This window comes from Salvelinus fontinalis, chromosome 28 (genome assembly GCF_029448725.1).
Source record: "Salvelinus fontinalis isolate EN_2023a chromosome 28, ASM2944872v1, whole genome shotgun sequence".
Classification (NCBI taxonomy): Eukaryota; Metazoa; Chordata; class Actinopteri; order Salmoniformes; family Salmonidae; genus Salvelinus; species Salvelinus fontinalis.
Window position 1 is genome coordinate 10,136,029 of NC_074692.1, and position 20,905 is coordinate 10,156,933.

General features: G+C 41.5%; 1 pseudogene; it reads right to left on the minus strand.

Moving 5' to 3' along the window:
* Positions 1–6,876: 6,876 nt before the first annotated feature.
* Positions 6,877–12,825, minus strand: LOC129825889 (keratin, type I cytoskeletal 18-like; annotated as a pseudogene).
* Between the last annotated feature and the right edge of the window lie 8,080 nt (positions 12,826–20,905).

Consider the following 20,905-nt stretch of genomic DNA (forward strand, 5'->3'; position numbering starts at 1 on the left):
GAGAACACGAACATGAATATTTAATATTGTCAATAGACTAGACTCTAAATTACTATCATGACATCAGCATACATACTGTAAATCTGATGGATTATCGGTAGAGATTTGCATACTGTTACATAGGGTACTTAATAAAGGTAGATACAGTATATATACAAAAGTATATGGACACCTTCAAATTAGTGGATTCAGCTATTTCAGTCACACCCGTTGCTGACAGGTGTATAAAATCGAGCACACCGAACGGCGCAGTAAGAATGGACGTTCAACGTGGCACGGTCATAGCATTCCATCTTTCCAATAAGTCAGTTCGTTACATTTCTGCCCTGCTAGAGCTGCCCCGGTCAACTATAAGTGCTGTTATTGTGAAGTTGAAACGTCTAAAAACAACAACGGCTCAGCCGCCAAGTGATAGGCCACACACGCTCACGTTGTCGCTGAGTGCTGAAGCGCGTAGCGCGCAAGAATCGTCTGTCCGCGCAAGAATCGTCTGTCCTCGGTTGCAACACTCACTACGGTGTTCCAAACTGCCTCTGGAAGTAACGTCAGCACAATATTTGTTCGTCGGGAGCTTCGTGAAATGGGTTTTTGTGGCCGAGGAGCCGCACACAGCCTAAGATCACCATGCGCAATGCTAAACGGCGGCTGGAGTGGTGTAAAACTCACCGCCATTGCCCTCTGGAGCAGTGCAAACGCGTTCTCTGGAGTGATGAATCACGCTTCACCATCTGGCAGTCCGAAGGATGAAACTGGGTTTGTCGGATGCTAGGAGAATGCTACCTTCCCGAATACAAAGTTTGTTGGAGGAAGAATAATGGCCTGGGACTGTTTTTCATGGTTCGGCCCCTTAGTTCCAGTGAAGGGAAATCTTAAAACTACAGCATACAATGACATTCTAGATGATTCTGTGCTTCCACCTTTTTCAACAGTTTGGGGAAGGCCCTTTCCTGTTTCTGCATGACAATGCCCCTTTGCACAAAGCGAGGTCCAAGCGAGGTTTCTGCCTCCCTATTATTTTCAGTTCCTGCTTCTTCTACCATAGGCTTTCCAAATAGCCATGTTTCACCACTGTGCTAGAAGTGAAAGCATTAAGATCTACAACAATACTCTAATTTGGTGGGTAAATGAATGCTTGTTATGCTGACCTTTTTTATATTCAAGCTGAGTTCACACGTTGCATAAAGTTGCACAGTTACAATTCCATGTGATTCCATGGGATTTGGATAACAAAATGTGTGCAACTATACTATAGTTACATTTTGGTTAAGAATGCACAGTTACAAAGCTACTACACACCATGAAAACTAAATGTAAAGTAGGAGGATGTTGAAGGGATCTCTCATGCCCTCCTGCTCACATAAAAACATACACACTTCTAGTCCAGACTTACTCTCACCCCATCACCAATTAAAGCACACAAAAAACACCATTAAAGATGCAGAAAATCTGTTGACTATTTCTCAAATAAACCCCAAGATTTTATATTCCCAATATTGATTATACATTGACCCCACACATATTCCAACAGTAATCACACTAGTCTACAGTTACTGTATGTCCAGTGACAGGTGGTCAGACATCTCCTTGGTCGACTCTCAGACCGTCCTTAGTCAATGTGGCTAGTGAATAAAAAGCAATCTTTCCGTGTTTCCAACCAGAATGTGGAGGTCCACTGCTCTGTGTGTGTGTGTGATGATGAAGATAATGTAGATAAACTAATGGAGCTGATTAGCTAATTTCTTGCTCTCCTCGATCTGCTCCATCAAATCAAATGTATTTATATAGCCCGTCTTACATCAGCTGATATCTCATAGTGCTGTACAGAAACCCAGCTTAAAACCCCAAACAGCAAGCAATGCAGGTGTAGAAGCACGGTGGCTAGGAAAAACTCCCTAGAAAGGTCAAAACCTAGGAAGAAACCTAGAGAGGAACCAGGCTATGAGGGGTGGCCAGTCCTCTTCTGGCTGTGCCGGGTGGAGATTATAACATAACATGGCCAAGATGTTCAAATGTTCATAAATGACCAGCATGGTCAAATAATAATAATCACAGTAGTTGTCGAGGGTGCAACAAGTCAGAACCTCAGGAGTAAATGTCAGTTGGCTTTTCATAGCCGATCATTGAAAGTATCGCTACCGCTCCTGTTGTCTCTAGAGAGTTGAAAACAGCAGGTCTGAGACAGGTAGCACGTCCGGTGAACAGGTCAGGGTTCCATGCCGCAGGCAGAACAGTTGAAGCTGGAGCAGCTGGATTCGTCGACTACCCTGCCGTTGATCATGGTCTCAGTGAACCTCCATTGCGGAGGCTGCTGGATGGCACAGTCCAAGAAGAAGGGGAGTGTGGCAGCACAGTGCAAGTCTCTCTCCAGAATGCACTCTCTCCCGCCAATTTGTGCACATTCATTTTTTCATAACTTTATTGTGTGAATTGTTTGGGTTTGATTGTTAGTGTTTATCAATTCCCCATTATATATATCACCAGTAAAACATTTACCCTTAATTCCTAATCCACAGTACAATGTTTGTTTGGTGATGTATGTTAATGCGTTTAATATATTATTATTCCAGGCTTTTTTCCGTTCTTGTTGTCAGAGTGGACACGTTGTTTGCAGAGTGCACAACATATGTTACACTTGTGAGAAACAAGTTTTGGTTTATTTCATTCCATTTACAAATTGTCAATTTAGTCATTGTCTTTTGTTTGGAGAGCTCCTGTCAATTTTGAGTAAAGACACTCACCTGATTACGCATATAAATAAGCCTATAGGCTACCTGGCCCGCGTGTAAATGTAGGCATATAAATGTGCCCATTTGGGGACCTGATAGTATTTCTGATTGGCTTCATGCACCACCACCAATGAGCTGTGGAGCTTCTCAAAGTAACGTTTTCTTCACCTCAAAACAGCAAGCAAACTAAGTCTGTTTTTACATCCATTGAGAATGACAATAGTTCCTCAATGTGGGCTATTTGAAAAATCTTTCCAGCTCTCTTTCGATAACCACTCAGCTGAAAGGGGGAAAAAATGACAGTGGAAACATAAAATAGGCCTACCTAATTACTACTTCTCCCTTGCGCAAATAGCCTACAGCTGTGTGTCTGTCAGGAGCTCACTGGTGCAGGAAACTGAGGGCCCAGAATATTTGATACAACGTTGCAAGGAGCTTCAGGCCAGTCCCAAGTTAATAGTTGATACAATGTTTCAAGTTTGTTGCAGACGGGCCATGCATAGTCAATGTGATTTATAGGATATTTATTTTTAACAGGATATTTTCTACCTGCAGGCTGCATTGTTTTTATTTGTTGACTTTATAGGCTATTTTTACATAGTTGGCTATGGCAATAGAAGTTAGTATTTATGCTAGTATCATTTTCATTTAGATTTGGATATCATTTTGATTAACCACATCAATGCTTTTGAGATACGAAGACGTCATTATATATTAAACTGTTCCACGAAAATGTGCATATGAAAACCATAACTGGCATGCAGATCGGTAGGAATGGTAAGATAAATTGACATTCCACATGAGAAAGTTTGCCGACTCCTCAAGTAGCCTATTATCGGCAACTTCAGGAGAATATTGGCAGAATCTGTGCCAGCCAGTAGGAGCAGGAGGAGGATGGTCGGAATAGGTTATCTGGATGTCTGACTCCATCGAGTAATTTGTTTCTTATTTCATCAAACAGTGAGCTTACAGCATCAGACAAGCTCAATGCATATATTGGTGATTTTATTAAAACTCATAGGTTGTGTCTATGTATGGGAAAATACACGTTTCACATCGAAAAAAACAGGCGAACAAGATAGTTTTTAGTTGGGGACAGCCCTGCTAGTCGACAGGGTAGGCAGGGTAGACTAGTGGTTAGAGCGTTGGACTAGTAACCGAAAGGTTGCAAGTTCAAATCCCCGAGCTGAAAAGGTACAAATCTGTCTTTCTGCCCCTGAACAAGGCGTAGGCTGTCATTGAAAATAAGAATTTATTCTTAACTGAAAAAAATAAATAAAATAGTCACACATACAGTTTATGACAAGGCTCTTGTCTCATCCTTGCCTGAATTATACACCAATTCATCTAAATGAGAATGCAACTCCACCATACAGTGCATTCAGAAAGTATTCAGACCCCTTGACATTTTCCACATTTTGTTACCTTACAGCTTTACTCTAAATTTTATTAAATTGTTTCCCCCCGTCATCAATCTACACACAATACCCCATAATGACAAAGCAAAAACGGGTTATTAGATTTCTTTGCAAATGATTCAAAAATAAAAACTGAAATATGACATTTACACAAGTAGCGAGACCCTTTACTCAGTACTTTATTGATGCACCGTTGGCAGCGATTACAGCCTCAAGTCTTCTTGGGTATGTTGCTACAAGCTTGGCACACCTGTATTTGGGGAGTTTTTCCTATTCCTCTCTGCAGATCCACTCAAGCTCTGTCAGGTTGGATGGGGAGCGTCGCTGCACAGCTATTTTCAGGTCTCTCCAGAGATATTAGATTGGGTTCAAGTCCGGGCCCTGGCTGGGCCAAACAAGGACATTCAGAGACTTGTCACGAAGCCACTCCTGTGTTGACTGTGTGCTTAGAGTTGTTGTCCTGTTGGAAGGTGAACCTTCGCCCCAGTCTGAGGTCCTGAGCTGGTTTTCATCAAAAATCTCTCTGTACTTTGCTCCATTAATCTTTTCCTCGATCCTGACTAGTCTCGCAGTCCTTGCCGCTGAAAAACATCCCCACAGCACGATGTTCCACCACCATGCTTCACTGTAGGGATGGTGCCAGGTTCCCTCCAGAAGTGACACTTGGCTTTCAGGCCAAAGAGTTCAATCTTGGTTTCATCAGACCAGAGAATCTTGTTTCTCATGGTCTAAGAGTCTTTAGGTGCCTTTTGTCAAACTCCAAGCGGGGTGTCGTGCCTTTCACTGAGGAGTGGCTTCAGCCTGGCCACTCTACCACAAAGGCCTGATTGGTGGGGTGCTGCATAAATGGTTGTCCTTTTGGAAGGATCTACCATCTCCACATAGGAACTCTGGAGAGTGACTATCGGGTTCTTGGTCACTCCCTGACCTCGTTTACTCAGTTTTGCTGGGTGGCTAGCTCTAGGAAAGAGTCTTGGTGGTTCCAAACTTCTTCCGTTTAAGAATGATGGAGGCCACTGTGTTCTCGGGACCTTCAATGCTGCATACATTTTTTGGTGCCCTTCCCCAGATCTGTGCCTCGACACAATCCTATCTCGGAGCGCTACGGACTAGTCCTTCGACCTCATTGCTTGGTTTTTGCTCTGACATGCACTGTCTACTGTGGGACCTTATATAGACAGGTGTGTCCCTTTCCAAGTCATGGCCAATCAATTGAATTTACCACAGGTGGACTCCAAGTTGTAGAAACATCTCAAGGATGATCAATGGAAACAGGATGCACCTGGCCTCAATTTTGAGTCTCATAGCAAAGGGTCTGAATACTTATGTAAATAAGGTATTTTTGTTTTGTATTTTTTATACATTTGCAAAATATTCAAAAAACCTGTTTTCGCATTGTCATTATGGGGTATTGTGTGTGTAGATTGATGAGAATTTTTTTTTTAAATACATTTTAAAGGTTGTAACGTAACAAAATCTGGAGAAAGTAAAAGGTTCTGAATACTTTACGATCGCACTGTATATGCATCTCAATGGAGTTGAGTTACAATGAATGTTGTCGGAGTGTATTTCTGACTACACCGAATCACTATCAGTCGATACTTGTAAAAATGGCTATTATTTAATGCTTATCTGGTCTGTCTGTTTGTCCTGTGTAACTGCAAACATTTCTTTGGATGCTTCAATCCATTATAATAAAAAAAAAAAAAGATGGATTCCAACTCCCACTGATAACTCTATAACAATCAAGACAAACACAGGTACACAGTAAGTTATACATTGTTTATATTTCTAAAAGTATCTAGTGGTAGTGGATGTTTGAAGTTGCTAACTTCATACCTGATTGGATAACAGTGGATTATGCGACGCAATTTGACAGACGTCACATAGAATGACGTTTTTTACGAAAACTACGGAGTGCAGCACCCAAAGAAAAGCTCACAGTTAAACAGGACAAACATAGGTACACAGTCAAAAATGAAACAATTGTTCTTTTTACAAGTATCGACTGACAGTGAGTTGATGTAGTCGGTGTATACCACCCCGACACCCATCGCAACGCAACTCCATTGAGATGTATATATGTTGGAGTGGATTTCTCTCAGCTACAATTCACCAAGACGCTGATTCCCAAATTACTAATACCAAGAAACATAAGCCTACACCAATATCTTATTGTATTCATTTTCAGATCTAAAATGAGGGAATGTTAATCTGCATACTAATTATGTCTGAGTTTAAATCTTAGCTGAAAAATATAAATATACAAATATTTAAAATAAATAAATAGACAACCTGGTCTCAGAGGATTTCATTTTATTCTGTAGGTAAATCCGAAACACGCCATTTAGTATATTTTACGTTTTGTATGGTATGTATTCATTTGTGGATGTCCAACACCCATTTCATATGATATGTTATGAATTACAATTCGTATGATATGTTACAAATTTGCAAAACTTACAATATGTTAGGAATTCTTGCTAAGTGGCTAATGTTGGCTAATGTTAGGCTAAAGGGTTAAGGTTAGCGTTAGGGGAAGGGTTAAGGTTAGGGGGAGGGTTAGGTTGGCTAAGTAGCTTAAAAGTACTAAGTAGTTGAAAGTTGCTAATTAGCAATCGTATGACTAATGTAACCATACCAAACGTAACATATTACACTAATTTCAGTGTTCCGGATTTACTTTGAATATATTACGTCTAGTCTATGACACCAGGCTGAAATAAAGGGACTCACACTTCCTCTCCTTCCAGCAGCCGCCTGTAGGTGGTGATCTCCAGCTCCAGGTTCTGCTTAATGCGGAGCATCTGTTCATAGTCAGTCTTGTTGCGTTGCATGCCCAGACACAGCTGGGACAGCTCCTCCTCCAGCTGACATGGAGTGGCTTGCAGACGGTCCATCTCCAGAGCATATTTATGGCTGCTCTCTCCCAGGTTCCCATCCAACACACCCACTTGCATGTGGACAGACAGGACAGCCCACGGCAGCCAAGTTAGCCTTCTATGTTTAGCTAGAAATTGAAATCATCACTAACCTATGACGCTAGTGTTATACTCAGAAATGGTAGCAATGTGATAGTTGCTTACAACTACACAGCTCATCACTCGAATGCTAATGTTGTACACAGACATGGCTGCCAAATTGTTGTGGCTTGTTAAACACCCAGCTCCTGCACTGACACAGCAATCAGGTAACTGTAGTAAACACCTGGCTCACCACTGTTTCAACTAACATGTTAATATTATGCACACACAGCCAGAAGAGGCCTGTTCAACCTAAAACGTTAATATCAAAATCAAATCAAATGTTATTTGTCACATGCCGAATACAACAGGTATCAGCCTTACTGTGAAATGCTTACTTACAAGCCCTTAACCAAAAATGCAGTTCAACCCGACAAAAAAAAAAAACAGATTCATCTACAGACACAGACGATTGACTTACCGTTGAAGTAGAGGCTAGTGCTCTGGCTGGAATCCATGCAACACTGGAAAAGTTTTGTGAGGAGGTAGCAGGGTTTGGGGGGAGTTTGGAATTCAGCCAGAGTGAAATTCTCACGCTCCAAAGAGAAAACAAGACACTCACAGCCAAGGTAAAAATCCACGATTCCAACATGGATTGTCTATTCAGGAAAAACAGGGTGATGAAGGAGTCGCTACTAGACATACAAAGTCGTAGCATGCGTGAATATCATATTTTTTCGGGGGTTCGCATCCAATAATCCAGAGGGCACGATCAGAGAATTCATGCAATCCGCCTTGAAACTTCCTATAGAGACTGTAAACAAGATGGCTTTCCACCGAGTACACAGACTTGGAGCTCGGAACGACAAGACCAAGGGTCCCCGACCGATCATCGCAAAATTTGAACACTACCAGCAAAAGGAGCTGATCAAAAGCAGGGGAAGTGAGCTTAAAGGGACCAAATTTGGTCTCAATTACCAATTTCCAAGGGAGATAAACGAACGTTGTAAGAGACTGTATCCAGTACAAAGACAACAAAGGGAGAAGGGTAAGCATGCCTTTCTCATTATGGACAAACTTTTTATAGATGGACAGCTATTCCGAGACAGCTCCATAACACCGTGGCTGTACTAAATTCTACAGGGGCTTCAGGTTACTAAAAAAAGGAATGGGAACTGTAAAAATATCACAACATTAATGAAGTGGATATGAACACACACGTACTCAATTACATGCTTGCTTACACATACAGACTTATATATACACACCTGATCTCGCTCTCTTCTCTCACTCTCTCTTTTCTCCCCCTTTCTATTGTCGAGAACTGCTTTATAATTGAATGTGTTTATTGTTTGTCTATCTTTATTATGTATTTGTCTATAAGTTTATTTATGTTTACAACAAGCAAGGGGAAGATATCAGAATAGGGGCATTGGGGAATAATAACATATTGTACGGAATACATTTGTACTGTAGTAAAGCCGTCTCTAGAGTAATGCAAGGTCTCTTTCATGATCATGTGAAATGTCAATTGCTATGGAAATGCTGGGATGTGATTTTCAAACATGTTAAAGGTAATTATGATGCAACTTTGATGGTGATATGATATGGATTACAATTATCATCATGAATATTAAGGATATATGCACTACATGTTACACACAGACACTCAACCATGCAAACTGGCAGAGTAATTATTTATCTGGACATCACAAATTATAGTATTACTCTTACACAGTCATCGTACACACTCTCACTAAATCACATCCAATATCATACACATCACCCTACTCAGATTTACTACATACATAATATCTTGTCTGAATTTTCTAACATCTGTGGTATTGGCTCACAGGCAAACAGGCAAGGGAATAAAACAAATACTGCTAGAACCTATTTCTTGAATTCTAAATATCAGACATTTGAAAGCTCTAGTTTAGACCGTCATAATATCTCTGATGGCAGTAACTTTACAAGCACTAATTATGGTCAATTTAGACTGAGAATAGTATCTAGTTATGGTAACGGGTGAAATAAGTATAGCCAGTTATAATTGTAATGGTTTAGCAGATTATAAAAAAGAAGATCAGTCTTTACATGTCTAAAAGAAAAGGAATATAAATATATACTTACGGGAAACTCACTTTACATCCTTAGAGGAAGTTGTGTGGAAAAAGGAATGGGGTGGTGAAATAATTTTCTGTCATGGACAAAGGAACTCAAAGGGTGTGATGATATTAATTAACAAAAATGTTGATCTGAATGTGCAAATAGTCAGGAATGATTGGAAGGTGGATCCTTTTGAATATGAAAGTGGACGAAAAAGAGATTTGGCTCGTTAATCTATATGGTCCAAATCAGGATGATCCATACTTCTTCGAAAACATTTATACCAACTTATTGAACTTACAGGCAACAAAGGATCGAATCATTATGGTAGGAGACTATAACACAGTGTTAAAACTTCGTATGGCTGCAGGGCAGTATTGAGTAGCTTGGATGAAAAGGTGCCCAGAGTAGGGGGGCCCAGAGTAAACTGCCTACTCCTCAGTCCCAGTTGCTAATATATGCATATTATTAGTATATTTGGATAGAAAACACTCTGAATTTTCTAAAACTGTTTGAATGATGTCTGTGAGTATAACAGAACTCATATGGTAGGCAAAAACCTGAGAAGAAATCCAACCAGGAAGTGGGAAATCTGAGGTTGGTCGATTTTCAACTCAGCCCCTATCGAATACACAGTGGGATACTTTTCCACCATAATTTGCAAATAAATTAATAAAAAATCCTACAATGTGATTTTCTGGAATTTTTTTTCTCATTTTGTCTGTCATAGTTGAAGTGTACCTATGATGAAAATTACAGGCCTCTCTCATCTTTTTAAGTGGGAGAACTTGCACAATTGGTGGCTGACTAAATACTTTTTTGCCACACTGTACCCACATACAGTACAATGTACACAAATACAGACAATATACTGAAGAATACTTCTACTCAGTCTTAAGAGTGATATGCTCCTGAGCTCAGCTGAGAGCCTCATCATTACCATGCCAGACTTCTCACTGACCTTCCTCAGGTACCAGATCTCTGAGTCCCCCTTTTCTTACGAGCAATGCCCTCATACTGGATCCACAGCTCAGCCAGTATGGCCTCAAGATCTGGGCCCTGGGCCGCATCCACCGCCACCTGCTTGTTGGTCATACAGGCCTTCATGGATACACACCCATTTCCTACAGGCACATGAGAGCATGGTTGAGGTCAACTCCATTTCAATTCAGGCACCTCAGGAATTCAACTGGAATTACAAGTGAAAATAAACCCAACCCTGATGGTGAGAGACACATTCAGTGGGCCTGGAGATTTAAAACTGTAATGGTTGATACTGATCGGTCCAAATCAATGTCTACACACTAACACCCAGATAGTTCAGCCGGTAGTTCATGTCAGTGTGTTGTTGCTGGCTCTATGGGGAGGCAGCCAGGTGGTGAGCTGCCTTAAAAAAGGTATCCGACTGTTCAGATGTAATAGTGTGTGTGTGTGTGTGTGTGTGAGATATCCCTTCTACTAAGGTGCATGCGTAGTTGGCCACATTCTGGACACCACGCATGGCTGTCTAAACACACTCTCTGTGCTTGCGTGATGTGTTTGTGTGTATGTGCACTAGTCTGACCATGGTATCTACAGACAGAAACTACAGAGAGTACAGGGTCATTTTACTCACAATCATATTTCAGTGACATTCAACATGCCTGGCGGAAAGAAACTGTACCAAATGGAAATATTTTTACATTTTAACACAAATACCTCTGTTACGAAAAGCACCATTTGTCTATAATAACAAACATAATTTTAAGGTAAAAAATATGCCTTAGGGAAATACCATATGAATCCTCATGTTTTTTTGAGGATGTAATTCATATTTAAGAGTATGTGCAATGGGACAATCCAGAATCCAACTCTGTTTCCTGCAGCGACCCTCCACTGAACCAAAAACTGTTTGACAATGTTTGAGGTGATTAGCTTGATGTGTAAATACTCATCAGTAATAGGTGGACCTGTTATGACTTGACCTTTGACCCGTGCAGTGGAGCTCTCACCTCATCATGATTCTTCTTGAGGAAGCAGAGGTCCTCCTTCAGGCTGTCCAGATTTCCTCTGAGGGTAGCTATGATTTGGACGTGGTCTGACCTGGCCATCCTCAGAGCAAGACAGTCCCTCTCTACAGACTGGCACAGTGGGGCCTCTGCCTCCCATCTAAACAGATGAATGGTAACCGAGACATAGACACACTCACATATGTACACAGGCAGGTACACACGCACGCACGCACGCACGCACGCACGCACACACACACACATACACATGTAACCCTACCTTGGTCAACAGATAAATCGACAGATACTGTGAACATTGCTGCATTCCAAACTTTGACTGTATAAAATCAATACACTATGAATACTTACAGACCTCGACACAGACTGTACTCTGGTGCCTTTTGATTTGTGCTTCACCTTGCCGACCACAGATACCTCTGAAACGGATGATCAAATCAAATCAAGTTTATTTTATATAGCCCTTCGTACATCAGCTAATATCTCGAAGTGCTGTACAGAAACCCAGCCTAAAACCCCAAACAGCAAGCAATGCAGGTGTAGAAGCACGGTGACTAGGAAAAACTCCCTAGAAAGGCCAAAACCTAGGAAGAAACCTAGAGAGGAACTAGGCTATGAGGGGTGGCCAGTCCTCTTCTGGCTGTGATGATGTCTCCTTGATCCTATCTATCATGGCCAGTGTGAACTGATGGCCTCCTTTCTGTCTGAGCGCTGTGGGAACAGGCTCTTTTTTCTCAGCATGACAGATAGATCATTTATCCAAAGTGCAATGCAGTTTAGCACTCCCATGTGAATTTCTCAGACTGGGAGGTAGAAGAAAAGCCCCTCTAAGTTGGCACTCACTTGACCCTGAAGTCATCGGCAGACAGCTTGGCATTATCAATCTCCAGCATGATGCGAGCATTTTCCATGTTCTTCTTTCTCACCCGAGGAGTAGCAGGAAGGAAAATATTTTCTTTAAAGTTAGATACTAAAGCACACAGGTACACATATGTAAGTGTTCCATCGCAAGAAAGCGAAGACAGATTGAATGTCATTGTGAAAGCAAAATGTTGAGGAACACAGCAGGGCGCATACATGAGACGTTTATGGAACAGGTCTACACAAATGTTAACAATAATTGTGTGTATTGTAAGCTATAATGGTACACAGTTACTGACTGGCTGATTACATATATTTATCATTACGGCCATGTGGGCGCTGACCTTCTCTCCAATGGCGTGAGCTTGGGCCATCATGCCCTCGATATCGTGACCTTTGGGCGCCCGCTCCAGCATTAGTAGTTTGATCTTGAACTCTAGCACAGCGTTGGGTCTCTCCAGGGAACGCACCTTGTTCAGGTAGTTGGACAGCCGGTCGTTCAGGCAATGCATGGTTCCGTTGTCGCTTGCGTCCACACCCATGCCATTCAGGGAGGAGAGGGTGCCCAGGACATTGAGCCCATTGCCCACAGAGAGGGAGTGGGTGAGGGACAGGGTGCTGACGGAGGACAGGGAAGACAGGGGCCTTGGAGTGACTTCGGCCACCACTGCTGTTTCTCAGAGACATGCTGGAGAAGGAGCGATGGCGGACAGTAGCTGCTTGAGGAGAAAGTGGAGGCCATGATGTGTTTCTGCTGCGCTGAGGCAGAGTGGTGGAGAGAGTAGAGATTTGTCAATTGTCACTAACTGGCCAAGCTGCAAAGCCAGAAGTTCTACGATTTCTCTCGTAAAAATCAGATTGTAAACCTAACCACAACCAACATTACTAACCAGAGTAGAGGATATGAGAAAAATTCGCCACAATAAATTACATACTGTATATCATTATTGAAGTCCCCTAAAATATTTTTTAATCGCATCTCTTCTTTCTTAGCTCAATCATCAGTTAACAAATATGGAGGCTAATATAACCTCTCATCATCACAATGTTACAACACCACCAACTGAACAAGTATGACACAAATATATAAATACAATAGACGTATATTAATAAAACTACAATTATACCAGAGGCTCAAGGCTAGCACACCAGTGATGTAACAATAATGCTTGGGCTAAAGTACAAAGCCAAAGTAAGGAGTCACACAGACAGGCTCTACTGTGTGGTGTTCAGATCAGCAGCACTGCCTGTGAATTTCCTTCAAATCTCAGTACAGTAAAAGCATCTGTCCTGTCTGACCTGATTAGCTACAATGGAGAGTGTAGCTAGGCCAGACAGGGGGGAAATAGCACACACACTGCACAGGGATTCCTGTTGATCCTTAGCACAATACAGAGAAACCTAAAACAACTACTTTACATGAGGATTGGCTGAGGGCTGAGGGGCTAGAGAGAGACGAGGTGGAGGACAAAGGAAAGAAATTGAAAAATCCCTGAGAAATGCTACCGAGGTGGGCAGAGGTTGGAGGTTGGGTTGGGGCTAAGCTCTGGCTTACAAACACACACAAACTGGACCTAAGCATTGCAAGTGTAGGTTTCGGTAATGTCTATCTGTGCCTGTCTGCAGTCATTATCGTTGACATCTAAAACCTCTCAGATTGAACAACATCTGTATTAAACAATAAAAAAGTGGTTATTTTTTTTGTCATATTTGGGAAGAAGTGAATAACCTTGAAGTGGTTCCCTGGGGCATACATGGACCACATGAGGAAATCTGAAGTCACGAGCAATAAAAAACAAAATGGTTAGGATAATTAAGATGTTAAGGTTACTGGTTACATTCTTACAGCTGTAGTCTGGACAATCATATGTAATAATGAACACCTAAACACTGTGTGGAGACAGACCTATTTACATACCCAATATGCAAAGTTGATAGGTGTTGCTTTTGACTTAAGGAAAGAGTGTCACTCAGTGGTAAAAAAGGGTCTATTGTATTTATGGGCAAATATATTCCTTTTCTGAAATAGCAAAACTGATTTTTATTATTTAGATGCACTTTAATTAAACAATTTAGTGTAATATAGAAATCAAATACTTTGTAGGCCTAATCATATGTAATTAAACTAGAAATCAGACACTGATTTCTAGGGGAGAGTGGGGTAAGTTGAGCCAAATGGTTAGTTGAGCCACTCCTTGTTTCTAGGAAACCATACACATAATGAAACATGTGATCAAATTAGTAGGAAGAGGTCATCATTTCATGGGGTCTGTGAAGGAAGAAATCACATGGAAAAAATGGTAAGCAGGTTAGGTCCCAAAAAATGTTTTCACCAAGTCAAATTATTGTATTGTGCTATAGGTTTCATGATGCTTCCATCTAGACCAGAGTAGGTTGTTTTAAGATTGTTCTATACATCAGTTGGGGTCTCTAGGAGCTACCATATGAGGTCCTAAACCTAGCCTGAAAGTGAATCCTTGTAACTGTGTGGACTAATTTAGTCTAAATGTTTGCCTTGGGGTATGTTGAGCCAATGGCCACCAAACCCCATACAAATGTTACATGCATAGTATTTTTGCAATGTGTCATGCTCGGCTATGAAAAGTCAACTGACATAAACTCTTGATGTGCTGACCTGTTGCACCCTCTACAACCATTGTGATTATTACTTGACCCTGCTGGTCATCTATGAACGTTTGAACATCTTGAAGTACGATTTGCCCTTAATGGCCATGTGCTCTTATAATATCCACCTGGCACAGCCAGAAGGGGACTGGCCACCCCTCAGAGCCTGGTTCCTTTCTGGGTTTCTTCTTAGGTGCCTGCCTTTCTAGGGAGTTTTTCCTAGACACAATGCTTCTACATCTGCATTGCTTGCTGTTTGGGGTTTTAGGCTGGGTTTCTGTACAAGCACTTAGTGACATCTACTGATGTAAAAAGGGCTTTGTTGCTACATTTGCAGCATACCACCCTGCATACCACTGCTGGCCTGCTTCTGAAGCTAAGCTGGGTTGGTCCTGGTCAGTCCCTGGATGGGAGACCAGATGCTGCTGGAAGTGGTGTTGGAGGGCCAGTAGGAGGCACTCTTTCCTCTGGTCTAAAAAATATCCCAATGCTCCAGGGCACTGCCCTGTGTAGGGTGCTGTCTTTTGGATGGGATGTTAAACGGGTGTCCTGACTCTCTGAGGTCATTAAAGATCCCATGGCACTTATCGTAAGAGTAGGGGTGTTAACCCTGGTGTCCTGGCTAAATTCCTAATCTGGCCCTCAAACCATCACGGTCACCTAATAATCCCCAGTTTACAATTGGCTCATTCATCCCCCTCCTCCCCCCTGTAACTATTCCCCAGGTCGTTGCTGTAAATGAGAATGTGTTCTCAGTCAACTTACCTGGTGTAAAATAAAATTTGACATGAACTCAAGATGCATTTTTACAGTACAGAGCAGACATCATCATGCCCCATGTATACACATGTAAACAAGCAGAGGTTTAGACCCCTTGAGGTTCTTGAGAGAGCAGCCAAGGAAGTGAGAGAAGGGAAGAAGTCCATTCAAGCAGCAGCAAGGGATGAGAAATAGACTGAATGACACTGAAGAGGTACATTGACAAAAAAGAAAACTAATACGTACCTGTCACAAATGACAATGACTCTTGCTAGAGACTGCCATCATTTTTTAGAGACTGCCATTATTTTTTAGAGACTCCCATAATTTTTTATATTTTGTATCTGCAGGTCTTATTATTTTATTACATGCCTGTTTAGAAGTGCCTTTTAATCACATGTGCTGTGTTGTTTACAACGATTGCCTTTTACTTAACTTCTGACATTCTCACGTGTGAAATTTAATTGCATGCCCAAAATTGACATGGACTACATTGATTTCAGACAGATGTTGCCAATTCCCTATCACCTCCTCCCTCCCCAAACTAATATCTAAATATGCCCCAAAACTAGAGTTAAAAGGAACCGGAACTTACCTTTGGCACGCAATTTGGACCAGAGACCTCTCGACCAACAAATGGCCACCTTGTTGCGTCTGTTCGCCTGCTTTGGGATAAAGGCAAATCACAACACTATCAATAGCACTAAGGAAGGTGCTATTTTCGAAATGTTTGAGGGACTCCAATTGTTAGCCTGTACATGTTGTAATTGTAGACACGGGGGACACTCCCAATGTAGCTGTGAGAGGTTACAACCAAGGCTACCACGTTGCCGGGCTGGTGCGGACAGCGGGACAGCTGGTGACCAGCCAGCCCTGCTCAGGAGGTAGTACCGAATGAACGAACCTTGCTGGGAAAGAGCCGAACCAACATTGGCCACCGCTCTGTGAATCAGCTGGTGTTTAACTTAGCTCATAGTTAGCCTATAGCCCTAAATCCTAGCCCATTTTTATGTAGTGATACTGTCATTGTTAAAGCTGAATTTATAATAAAGAACCTTTGCTTGTACTTAGGCCAGTCTCTGGTTGTTTGCAGTGGGATTTTGGAACTGCATTTGACATACCTGTGCGAAAGAGGCTATGATAGGCACACAGTGACATAAAGTCTGAGCTTGCTAAACATATCAAGAATCTCGTGGACCAGTTTCACTGGCTTAATAGCCTCAAATGCAGAGAACTTGACTATGAATTGGCACAGCGGAACAATGTCCCAGACAACTGGTCAAGAAATGGAAGGGTAAGTGATATTGAACAGATTTATATCTGAATATAGGCATACATTTAAGATTATACAATGTACCACACCCCCATTCCATGAATTAAACTTTGACCTACTGTCACAGGACAACACGCACTTAACCCGAGGTCGGTTCAACCTACCCTGTCCCTATGCTCAACTTACCCCATACCAAGAGACCACTTTTTTTGGAAAAGCTATGTTTTCAAAATGTATGTTTACATGAATTCTGATTATTTCCAGGGATACACATCCTGAAATATATGTAGATATCTTTGTTAGCATACTTCCCTTGACGTGATACTGAATGTAAAAAATTAAAAAGTCTCAACTTACCCCACTCTTCCCTAATTCTGTCTGAGAGGGCAGGGGTATATTCTGTAAACTAAAAGGCTGTTTGGAAACGTCTACTCCCCAGTCTTCCAGATGCCTGATCGCCGGTCCCTGCCAGAACAATACAATTCAGCAGCCACCGCCGGGATGATGCTTCCAAGATGTTACCAGTGAATTATAGGGTAGTGAGTGTAGCCAATCATTAATCAAACTCAAGTACTGCTTTACAGTTGTAAGATGTCAGCCTGATAAATAAACACATTTTGACTCACGCTGAAGTTTCATATTTATTTTTGCAAAGTGGAGGGTGGGCTTTGAGCCAAAGTTAATCATTTGTGTTAGCTATTTCCTCAGTTTTCCTCAGGGGTAGGCTACTCCTCATGTTGAATTCACATCTGTATGGTTCTTAGTGTAGTACTGTGTGCTACTGTAGAAATCTAAGCTTATGCTATTTATGTTCTAGCATTTAGAATCCACTGTGTACAGTCTACATTTTTCGAAAATCCTCACAATTCTCCCACATTTGATGCCGTTCAGCATTTTTTTTTTTAAACGAACTCGACACAATGTCCATAACCATGATGCTCTTGGCCTCAAAGTGAAGTGTTTCTCTCAGCACTGCTCTGCTATAGACCGTTGTGGTCTGGTTTTCAACCACTGGCCCTCAGCCAGCTAGTTTGGGTTTCAAAATAGAGAGTGGGGTTGAACTTCCTTCATGAAGACATTTCTTCTGTCTTGTCACAAAAGCAACTGATGAATAACGCTACATGTCAGAAAGACCTTAAATACGAGGTTAAAGTACAACTGTAGTGTTCCAACAACAACATTTCTCTAATGCTTGAAAAAAAGCCACAATCACCCCATATTTTTGTGTTGAACTTGCATGACTGGGAATCCCTGTATTATTCTTGATATCCGGTGTGAATAATCGGGGGAGAATGACAGAGAGAAGCCGTTTAGCGAGGTCAACAAGCTGAGGCATTCCTAGAAAAATATGCTTGCCTTTTTACTAGCCCACAGTATTTCATCATCAGTACCTATATTAGATAGTCTAAGCACTTCTGTGAGCATTATTCTGTTTTTGTCATTAGCTGTTCTCTGTACTTCATTGTGATACACTGTATGGACGAGGGTTTCTCACAACAGAAAAAAAAGACGCACATACAAAAAAAGCAGACAGAGAATGAACATGAGAGTTCAGAAATAAATGTTGTATTAGGAAGAGGAAGAGGAGGAAGATGAAGATTCTCTTAGCACCCGTCAGCACACTTTTGTTGACTGTTGCGAGAGCTGTTGAGTGCTGCTGATCAGTATGATGATGAATAGCAGGAGCAGTGATGTGATGTGAATACGCAGCAGAGCAGAGACGAGAGGTACTGTAGATGTAATTGCTCATCAGTGGAGCTACGCTGTAATTCTGAAAGAGGAATCCTGCAATCAGAGGCCTATTCATTAGCACAGGGGCCTCATTTCATCTGTAAACACTTGAGCCCGCCAATCACAGGGCAGACGCATGACATTATGACAAAATGAGTGTTCTAACTACCAGAGATGCTTGTGCATGGAGAACCGTGGCTCTAAAACCTCTATTCTGTCTGTTTCATGCTTTCATGCTTTTGGAGAATTTGATTTGACAAAAAAAAATCTAATTTGCGTTTACATCTCATTTAGTTGGACTGTAGCCCAGAATATGCCTGATTGATAATCATCTGTTTATTATTCTACACAAAGGCAGTTTTTTGCATGGAATAAAATGAAAAGGTCGTTTCACAGATTACATCTAGTAAGGTTCAAGAAAGGCAGATCAGATACATATAGCTGATAGCATTGCTTATTGGTGGTGTCTCGCAAAACCAGTCACATCAAGGAATTAAGATTTGTATTTTTATTTCACTTGGTTTGATTGTAAAAGCATAACCAAAAAAGTGACTTTGAATATAATGTAGAGACAAAGTTATACAATTTTTTATTTCAAAATAATTATGGTTGTGTAATTAGAATGAATATTAAAGTTCCAAACTGTTCAACTGTAGTACCTGACTGTTCTTCTTCCCCATCTCTCTCTGTAATCGACCACATCTTGAGATTCCGTTTCCTCCTCCTTGTCTTTGTTAAGATGTGTCAATGTCCACTTCGTTGCTCCACTGATGTTGGGTGGGTTTCGTATCTCCCCCTGAACCACACCTGGCTTAGTCAAAGCATGCCCATCTCTAATTAAATCTTCAATAGTCAAATCAGAGCACAAGGGAAGCCATTGTTGCTGCTTCTATCTACAATATATACCCCTCTTTTTACTGTAGCTCTGGTTTCTGTGTCTCTCCACACACAGTGTCACTGGGTCAAGAAACATGCAGTCATGTCTCTAACATTCTTTGTCTCCTAATGCAGCAAGAACGTGTTCTGGGTAGAAGTTTCCCATAAGCCTATATCTAGGATCAGCTTACTCTCTCAATCCTACACCTAAACCATTAGGAAGGAAAATGCTAACCTGACCTTAAATCAGTGTCAAAGGGAAACTCATCTACTCCTACTCCCAAGAGCACCAATGGTCAGTCGATTGCTTGGGATGATGTGGTTATTAGATGTGTGCCCTCTTGTGGTGAAGAGTGGTCCTTCTGTGCATGCATGTGTAGGTTGATGCCACCAAACACTGATCTAAGGTCAGTTATGCATTCTCCCCTTCCTAATGGTCGAGGATCGATTGAGTAAGACTACGCTGATCCCAGATCTGTGTCTGCAGGAAACTTTGATAATAGAGGGCCGGTGAGGCTGGATGTATCTTCATTTCAATTGGTCCTATTGACCTTTACCAATACACTTAAAACATTTGGAATCCTTGAGATTCTCAAACAACAGACAGAAACCTTACAGTACATCCTCTTCTTGGTCAAACATACTTTGCTGGTGCTGTCATGCATCAAATTCAAAGCACATGTCCCTTCATTGAATGCCAACAACAAGATTCTTTGATTTCAAGTGAATTCCCTCTGACAGAATTACAGAGAGAGAGGTTGCGACTGGGATGCCAGATATGTGAGCTCCAGACAGAGATGTCTGTTGCTGATATTTTAGCATGGAATGATTGTGGTTTCCATTTGTTTCACAGTATGTGGCAAGAGTATCAGAGCTGTTTACTGGGAAGGGATTTAACTATAGTATTTGTGTGTGTGTGTGTGTGTGTGTGTGTGTGTGTGTGTGTGTGTGTGTGTGTGTGTGTGTGTGTGTGTGTGTGTGTGTGTGTGTGTGTGTGTGTGTGTGTGTGTGTGTGTGTGTGTGCGAGTGTGTGTGTGTGTGTGTGTGTGTGTGTGTGTGTGTGTGTGTGTGTGTGTGTGTGTGTGTGTGTGTGTGTGTGTGCGAGTGTGCGTGTGTGTGCGCGAGTGTGTGTGTGTGCGCGAGTGTGTGTGTGTGCGTGTGTGCGTGTGTGTGTGTGTGCGCGTGCGTGTGAGGCCTGTCAGAGTATTGTTCCTGTCTCACTTTCATTGCATATGATAAGACCTGTTTAACTCAATGTACTATTTCACAAGAATTGTGATTATGTGAACTGAAAACACTGTATGCAATATGAGTCTGAATAGGTTTGTTAATTGAATTACTGTGATGTATAATCCGTGTTTCACTTCAATTTTATAAGGCAAAGAATAACAGGTAGTAAAACATGTTGAAGCATTGTACTGCTTTTTATCAAGGTGGGCTGAGCTGAATTCTTCTCTCATTTTGTCAAATTCTAAAATATCAGGGAAGACAGACTGTCGACCTACTTGAAGAGAGCATTAAAATGGGAATTGATCCAGGCAAAGTGTTAAAACAGATA